Source organism: Halichoerus grypus, chromosome 7 (assembly GCF_964656455.1).
Source record: "Halichoerus grypus chromosome 7, mHalGry1.hap1.1, whole genome shotgun sequence".
NCBI lineage: Eukaryota > Metazoa > Chordata > Mammalia > Carnivora > Phocidae > Halichoerus > Halichoerus grypus.
In genome coordinates this window covers 70,591,539-70,600,398 of record NC_135718.1, presented here as the reverse complement: position 1 = coordinate 70,600,398, position 8,860 = coordinate 70,591,539, and the positions used below count along the sequence as shown (strand labels likewise).

Sequence of the window (8,860 nt, the reverse complement as noted above, 5' to 3'; positions counted from 1 at the left end):
TAGTGAAGTCTCTGAGGAATGAACAGTTACTACCTCCATTTTAGTAAACAAATTATGGGTTTTTTTCTTTTCCCTTTTCGTCTCCCTTCCTGGTTTTTTTTCTTTTTTAAGATTTTATTTATTTATTTGTCAGAGAGAGAGCACACAAGCAGGGGGAGCGGCAGGCAGAGGGAGAAGCAGACTCCTCCCTGAGCAAGGAACATGATGCAGGACTCGATCTTAGGACCCTGAGATCATGACCCGAGCTGAAGGCAGACTCTTAACCAACTGAGCCACCCAGGCATCCCTCTCTTCCTGTTCTTTACCATTTTGTGGTAGTGGTTAAATGTACCCATGGTTTCTGGGGCTACTGTGATCTGAGAAAGAATCACAGTGGAGGAATTTATTTCAAACAGACATCCTGGCCCGGGAACACAGGATCACAATGACATGACTGAATCTCGAGGCAATGGCTGAATGTGACTTTGAGTTGTCTCTGGTTGGGAAAGTGATGTGCAAAGTTGCAATTTTATGTGTGATAATTAGACTATGTTAAGCAGAGCCATCTTTCAATATGTGTGAGTAAACATATGTGGGGGGTGGGCAGCCAACACGTATAATTTCAGAGAAAAATCCTGGGATGGCTCCCTGGCTTGCAGCAATTCTCTGTAACGGAAGTGGCCCCTGACACCCATGAGTGGATCTGCACAGTCATGTCTGCTTATGTTAACTTTGGATCTCTGGCCCTCCTTGAACAGAGTCTATCAGATTCTCTCTTACAAATTTGGAAATTTATGGGAGATACACACAATTGTGGTCTCTGGAGCTGAGTTGTGCTAACAGCAGTGCTATAGAAGAGAAGTCCACAAGCTGACTGAGCTCTCTAGAACATCTCTTGCTGTTGCTCTTCCTAATGAGGCTCAGTTGTTCCTTTCTTCTCTGGATTCAGTGATACACACCATTGACCTCTCTAAGAATATCTATTTTTGCCTCTTGACCTACTTAGAGTCAATTTCAGTAATTTGCAACCAAATGAACTACATAGAGAACAGAATTATAAATCTATACCGATTAGAGTGATGTTATCTTATAAAGGATTTTAAAGTTCTCAAAGTTCTCCTGAGGAGTTTCTGTATAAATAATAATAATAATATTGGTAATAATAATATAATATCTAAACTAATCTTTACTTGCAGCTCAAGCTCTGCACTGGGCACTTTCCTTGCAGTAACTTGTATCCCCACAGTGGTCCTCTAAGGCGAATATTATTCTTTCCTAAAAAAATTGAAGTACAGTTGATGCACAATGTGACATCATTTCAGGTGTACAACATAGTGATTCGACAATTCTATTTTTTTCTCTATGCTCTCCACAGGTGTGGCTACCATCTGTCACCATACAACGCTATTATGATTCTATTGACGGGGGTGGGGTGAGGGGCACCTGGGTGATTCAGTGGGTTAAGTGTCCGACTCTTTTTTTTTTTTTTTTACAGTCTTGAGGTCTTTTATTTTCTTTACACTTATCATGCCATGAATTCATAGGGAATGGGTTCCAGCAGTTCGGGCTCCTTTCCATTAGTTCTCACAAAGTGCGCTTCTCTGGGTGGGGCAGGCTGGCGCTTCAGTTGAACCCAAGTACCTTTCTCTTTGGCTTCCTTCTTTTTCTGATCATTTTCCTTCACACGCTTCAGGAAGCTGTCTCGGCTCTTTGAGTGTTTAATATGCTCAATGTGTACATTAATTCTCTTGGCAAGAATCTTGCCCTTAACTTGTTTGTTTACAACAATGCCAACAGCATGCTGAGTAACATTGTAGACTCTTCCAGTTTTGCCATGGTAACATTTGTGGGGCATTCCTTTTTGAACAGTGCCCATTCCCTTGATGTCCACAATATCACCTTTCTTATAGATTCGCATGTATGTGGCCAAAGGAACAACTCCATGTTTTCTAAAAGGTCTAGAGAACATATAGCGGGTACTTCTCCTCTTTCCCTTTGTATTGGTCATTTTGGCAAATTACTGAAAGATGGCGGTTCCGGCCGAAAGGCTAAGCGTCCAACTCTTGATTTCGGCTCAGGTCATGATCTCAGGGTCATGAGATTGAGCCCCACGTTGGGCTCCGCACTGGACATGGAGCCTGCTTGGGATTCTCTCTCTCCCTCTCTAAAAACAAACAAAAAACCCTCAAAACCCCAAAACCCAATACTATTGACTATATTCCCTATGCTGTACCTTTTAATCCCGTGATTTATTCATTCTGTACCTGGAAGCCTGCACCTCCTACTCCCCTCATCCATTTTGCCCACTCCCTTCCCCCCCCCCTCCCCCCGGCAACCACCAGTCTGTTCTCAGTAGTTACCGGTCTGTTTCTGCTTTTTGTTTGTTGTTTGTTTATTCATTTGTCAGGGGACTATTGCTCTAACCATATTTTACAAATAACTGTAGCGCAGAGAGGTTAACTAACTGACCCAATAGCACACAGGTAAATTGTAGAAATGCGATGAAAAATCAGGAACTCACTTAGATAGTGAGCAAATGAGCCAAGATCCAGTCCAGGACTTAATGACTCTGAAAGACATATGTTTAGCTATGAATTTATTAATTCAGTAAATATCTACTGAATTCCTAACGCAACAGGAGGCAGAATACTGGAGACATCAATAGCTTGGGTTCTAGAGCCAGAGGTTCTGTATTTGAATCTTCCGAGTCTCTTCCGATTTCAAGCTGTGTGACCTTGTGAAAGATACTCACCTTTCTGTGCCTCTGTTTTCTCATATAAAGGTAGGAATGGTAACATAACTACTTAATTGAATTGCTATGAAAAATAGCTCAGTTAAGGGGTGCTTGGGTGGCTCAGCTGGTTAAGCGTCTGCCTTCAGCTCAGGTCATGATCCCAGGTCCTGGGATCGAGTCCTGCATCGGGCTCCTTGCTCAGTGGGGAGCCTGCTTCTCCCTCTCCCATTCCCCTGTTTGTGTTCCCTCTCTCTGTCAAATAAATACATAAAATCTTTTAAAAAATAACTCAGTTGGTACATTTAAAGTGCTTTGGACTGCTCTTGGCACATCAGTGATAGCTATTTCTATGCTAGGAGCAATGAGTAAGTCAGGAAATGTCTCTGCTTTCATGTGCTGGGGATGAAGATAGGGAGGAGGTTTCCTATTTAGAGAGGCTGGCCAGGAGGAGGCTCCTCTGAAGAGGTGGCATTGTACCAAGATCCGGGAGACGAGTGCTTTGGGAAGAAGGAACAGCAGGTGCAGGTCTTGAGGGGAGTGGGAATGCAGCATGTTCAAGGCGGGGCCGGAGTGGCTTCGGAGAGTGAGCAGGTGGGGGTGTGGTAGGACAGGAAGTCAGACAAGGTATCGGGGCCAGATCCTGAAAGCCCCGAGGGTCTAAGCAAAGAGTCTGGATCTATTTAAGGCATAAACAGCGGCATCAGAGAGTTGAGAACAGAAGAGTGACATTATCTGATGTTAGTTTTAAGAGATCAGTCTGGCTGAGGTAAGACATCTAGGAGCTGATAACATAGAGGGCAAGGGCAAATTCAGGAAATCGGTTGGGGGTTAGCAGGGATTCAGGCAAAAAAAAAAAAAAGATAGCATCTGAGGTGAAGGTGGTAGAAATGGAGGTGAGGAAAAGTGGTCCAATTCAGGATATGTTTTTTTTTTTTTTTTTTTTTTAAAGATTTTTTATTTATTTATTTGAGAGAGAGAGAACGAGAGACAGAGAGCATGAGAGGGAGGAGGGTCAGAGGGAGAAGCAGACTCCCCGCCGAGCAGGGAGCCTGATGTGGGACTCGATCCCGGGACTCCAGGACCATGACCTGAGCCGAAGGCAGTCGCTTAACCAACTGAGCCACCCAGGCGCCCTCAGGATATGTTTTGAAGATGGATTGTTCAAGATTTGCTAATGGACTTGCTGTCTGTTACGTAGGGAGAGGGGAATCAGTGACTTCCAGTGTTTGGCCCCAGTCAACAGGTGGGTGCCATTCCTTTAAGCAAGATAGAAAGTATTTCAGTCCCAATCTTGTTAGAAGAAATAAATCGTACTGGTTATTTTAACAGAGGTAACTTAATATAAGCATTTTAGTATTTTTAAAAGCCCTGGGTATTAAAGAACTAAAAAGGGAAAATGAACACTAAGGTATCCCTGAGGTTGTGCCCCTGGGTAACAGCTCTCCCTCGCAGGGCTGGGAGACCAAAGGGAATGATGATGTTTAGCGGCCTGGAAAAGGGGTCCCATAGAGCTGACAGTAAGATGAAACCGGGGAGCTGCATTTTGCTATCCTCTCTCAGCTTAGAGGAAGAGCCCCGAAGAATGAGGATCCAGACCTTTGAGAAGGGGATGCCAGGTGGGTGGCGCTGCTGGTTTCTCTATGGAGGTGTAATGACATCTGGAAAAACTTCAGTCTGGAGTCCCTGCTGGTGGTGGAATGAACTGTGGCCAGGTGAAACAGCATTGTCAAGGTCACACTGACAGGAACAGGACGACAGGACCAGAAGAGAAAGCAGACCAGAAACAGGGAGAGTCCCCTTCTCCTCCCTCAGGCTGAAGTCTCCCATTAGCATCCCCCACCTGTTAGGGGAGCGGCTCTCAAAGCAGGAATGGGGTTGGTTGAGTCCCAGCCCAAGCATCACAAAATAGGAGCTAGAAGGGTGGGTCCAAGCTGAGAGATATCTTAACAATGGACAGAGAAAACTCGGTTGTGGGGGGGCACATTTAGGGAGGGAAGAATTAAGAATTCTCTTCAACGGAGCTATGATGATGACAGATGCAGGTGTTGAGGAGACAATGGCTTGTACAATCAGGACATCAAAGAAAGTTTGAAGCTGGACATAGAAATTTTCGAATCAACAGCTACCATACCTGAGCTGTCTTCATAAACAAAAGAAACCAGAGTAAGGCCTTAATAACTGGATCCTCAACATCTAATGCTTTCTTTCCTGAGCTATACAAAAGCATGCTATAATTGTATTTCCATAGGTCAGTTCAGATCATTTTTCTTTTTGCTTAAAATTTTGATAATGTGGGATCTAGAAAAAAATGGAACAATCTAGATAAAATCTTTTAATCTGACAAAATAAGTTTAGGGCTTGGTGGAATGGTAGAAACAATGTCTAAATGTCCTCCATTCTGTGATCCCGTTTTTGGTAAGGGTTATATATAAATGATCCCAGAAATATAACTGCCTTGATTTAGAGAATGAAAATTTCTGCCCGTGGCATTTTGTAAAATATAGCATTGCACAAAAAAATAGAAACATTCATAAATTTCTTTAACTGAACCAAAATCATGACATGTATTAATTAGATATTTTCTACTTACATCATTATCATTTGAAAAGACCTTAAAACACTTTACAGAAGTTCCAAGTAATTAATCACTGAGAGAATCCTAGACATTGATAGAAGCAGATATTGTTATTCCCCCCTATAATTATGGAAAAGACAAGACATTACGCATCTTCCAGAGTCCCAAGGATTACTCATTTTAGGATTTAGACACACTGAACATGCTTGTAGGTCTGACATTGGGGCGGCCCGCCATGAGTTTATGGCATGGAAGATTGAAGAGTCTGCTAAGAAAGAACTCATCCAGGCCAAGAAGGTTGGCACACAGCTATGCCCAGTATTAGAGCCCCGGTCATGGTCGGGCATGGGAGAGTGTGGAGTACGTCTGCCCAGAAGCTATTGCTCTGACCCACCTCCATGGATTCATCTCCGAGGTCTAGGCAGAGTTGTGTGGCCAAAAAAAGAAAAATTAAGGTTTTCTCCATAAAATTTTGTAAGACGTTTGTTTTTCAGCTAAGCATTTACTGTGGTTTTTGTTTGTTTGTTTTTGTTTTTTTTATCCCTGCCCAGCATTCCTTACTCCCTTCTTCTGGTAGTAGTGTTTTCCCTTCTTTGTGGAATTGCCCCACCTTATCTTTTATAACAACTTAATGATGTTTTCAGTCTTGATATCTTATCTCCAAGCTGCAGTGATTGACCCAAGGAAAAGTACGTGACTCAAACTGGGACAAATTTTGTCTTTGGTGAGATGTCGTGTATGGCTTTTGAAAGAGAGAAGTGGTTTGTCTCCTCTGCAGTTGCTGAGTTGGAATGGTGGAAACTTGGGTTGCTCCGAGGCAATCTCTCATCAAATTCATCACACTCACCCCCAAAGGCAATCTCTTTATAGTATGAGGGAATGAGACCGAGAGAGAGAGATACAAGACTTTGAAATGGTCAGAGGTAAATAAGGACCAAGGAGGGGGCAGTGGAGAGAGTAAAAAGGGTAAAGAGAACATGGGGAGAGATTGATTCTAACATTGTAGAGTCTCTAAAGACTCTAAAACCATATTGTAGATTTCCTGGTCACATATAATCTAGTATATTACCATTTTTTAAAGTTCAGATAGTTGTTTAACAGAGGTTAGTGTGAAAGTGGAGGAAAGGGATTTTGCTATAATACCAGAAGTGTTTGGCCCAATGGGGCCTCTGTAAAATGTGGCCAAGCTCTAGTACCTCAAGTGCCCTGGCACATTACCAGCATCATCAGAGGGATGCATCCAGAAGCACTCTAGAGGCAGAGATCAGGGCCTTAAGAATTGGCAATCGTCGAAACAGCTTTAATAGCATCAAAAGGCAAAAAAGTGGTTAGAAAGGGCAAAGGAAGCTTTAGTAGAAGTGAAGAAGGGGTACAGTGCCTTTGGCATGAATGGCAGTGCCCTTGACATTCACCAGACATGGCCATCCTCACGAAGTTTATAATCATTGATGGGCTGTATCAAGTGTAGGCATATTGCCAAAAGGAGGGTGAGCAGAGTTTGGAAGAAGAGAGAAAAAATGAGCAGACACCACATGAAGACTGAAGTGAGAACCCTCTGAATCCTCATGAAAAAGATGGGAATGGGGGCGGGTCTTTGAGGTGCAAGCAATACTGGGAGTGGCTCTAACTGTAGATGCAGCTCTGTGTTTACACAGACTGAAGAGATCTGAGAAAAACGGGTCACATGAAGCTTTGCTTTCTCAACTGGCAAAACACACACACGAATGATGACCACACTAAATGCGAGAACCATGTGCTCATCTTCAGTCGCGTAGGGAGACAAGACTCATTGAGCTGCTGGAATTGACACGAGAACAATAAAGCAAGAAACAGGGGCTAAGATTGTATCCTAGGGAAGACTGGCAAAAGCTGAGCTGGTACCAAGATCGGGAACAGAGCCAACATCTAGAGGAGCAGGAAAATCAGACTGTGAGGAATGAGGAATGATCCAAGGACAGAGCTCGCTGGGGCTGGCAGAAGAAGCAAAGTCTCCGCTGTCCAGACAAATGTACTGTGGCAGAGTCACTTTAGATTGTGTCTGGGAGACTGAGTTCACATGGTTCAAGGGCAAGGGTCTCACCCAGAATCTGGGAAACACATTTTTCTCCAAGCCACATAGAGAAGAAAAACATGTCCAACTTGAGAATTAGAAGACAACTTTCGAATCTCATCTTTCTAGTTCTCTACTGAAGCTATAAAGTCAGAGGATTTGTTATTTTTAATAAATAACAAATAAGATAAAATGAGATAGGATAAAGCACTTTGAAAAGCTGAAAGCTTTAAAAAACTAAAAGATATTTTTAAAATGTGTAGGTCATTGTAATCAGCGTGGTTGATGTCTCTCACCTTTTTCTATCTCTTTCCTCTCTCCTCTTGGCCTCCACACTTTCATTTCTTTCTCACATTGCACAAGCAACACACGTATAGTTGGCATATTCACACATACAAGTGCATGCACGTGCACACACACACACACATCATGGCTTACATTCATCTGGGAGTGGCTGTTTGCCTGTGGCAGATGTCTGTTCTGATTGACAGTTTCCTTGTAGTACCAGTGGTCAAAGACTTAACAATGTCATCCAATTTGTATGCCTTATGATTTCTTTACACACACACACACACACACACAGAGTTTGTTTTAAACTTGGAAAAGAGATGGACTTCAACCAAATTGAGCACTATCCCCAACATACCTCCCACCCTCACTCCAAGACCTTTTGGGCTGAAGTTGAGGAGTCACTTACTGCTTAATTTATTCTAGAACATCCTAAACAGAACAAGTATTTACATAAATAATGGATCTGCAAATAGAAATGGTATCATTGGCATTATTTTACAGTTTACTGGTTGTTGACCGATACTTAAGCCATTGACAGGAGAGTATTAAAGAGAATCTACTGGTTGGTGGGCAATATCCTCTCTCCAGGCTTTCCCTTATCTCTAAATGGAAGTTGAAGTTCTTCAAAAATGTTATTATTTAATACTTATAGGAAATTGCTCTCTTTGCATTGCTATGAATTTTTATGTGATATACGGATGAGGATTTTGTATCTTTGCCCACATATAATGCTGATAAAGGATTTAATTTAAGGAGTTTAGCTAATGAACTCATTAACTGATGTGAGAAAACTCTTGATGAGTCAAATATTTTGGATCAGGGAATTCAACCGCATTTTATGATGCTTTTAATTAGAGCAGAAACTGTGAGACATGTTTCAATTTACAACTACCACCACAGTCAATACAGTAAAATAGATCCTGGTAGTAAGAGCAAGTATCCACTTGTCCTGAAGAGGGGAGTGGTGCCAAACAGCCGATTAATTGTGGCAGTGCTCTTTAAATAACTACTGGTTGTTATTTTCCTTCTGAAAATGCATTATTCTGAAATGTAAATGAGTAATGGATGATTCAGTGAAGGAGAGAGATTCCTGTCATTACAAAAATTCTGGGTGTAAATGAGTTGAGCTCCAGCTGGTAAAACCTACTCTCAGGGAAAACATTAACATTTTAACAAGAATGTAGAGAACTTCATTTTACTCTGAGGAGAAACTGAGTTAATTCTGAACGCA

The 8,860-nt window shown here is 42.2% G+C and overlaps 1 pseudogene; it reads right to left on the bottom strand.

Annotated features, from left to right (window-relative positions):
• Positions 1-1,501: 1,501 nt before the first annotated feature.
• On the bottom strand, positions 1,502-2,002 carry LOC118542583 (large ribosomal subunit protein eL21 pseudogene; annotated as a pseudogene).
• Positions 2,003-8,860: the final 6,858 nt, after the last annotated feature.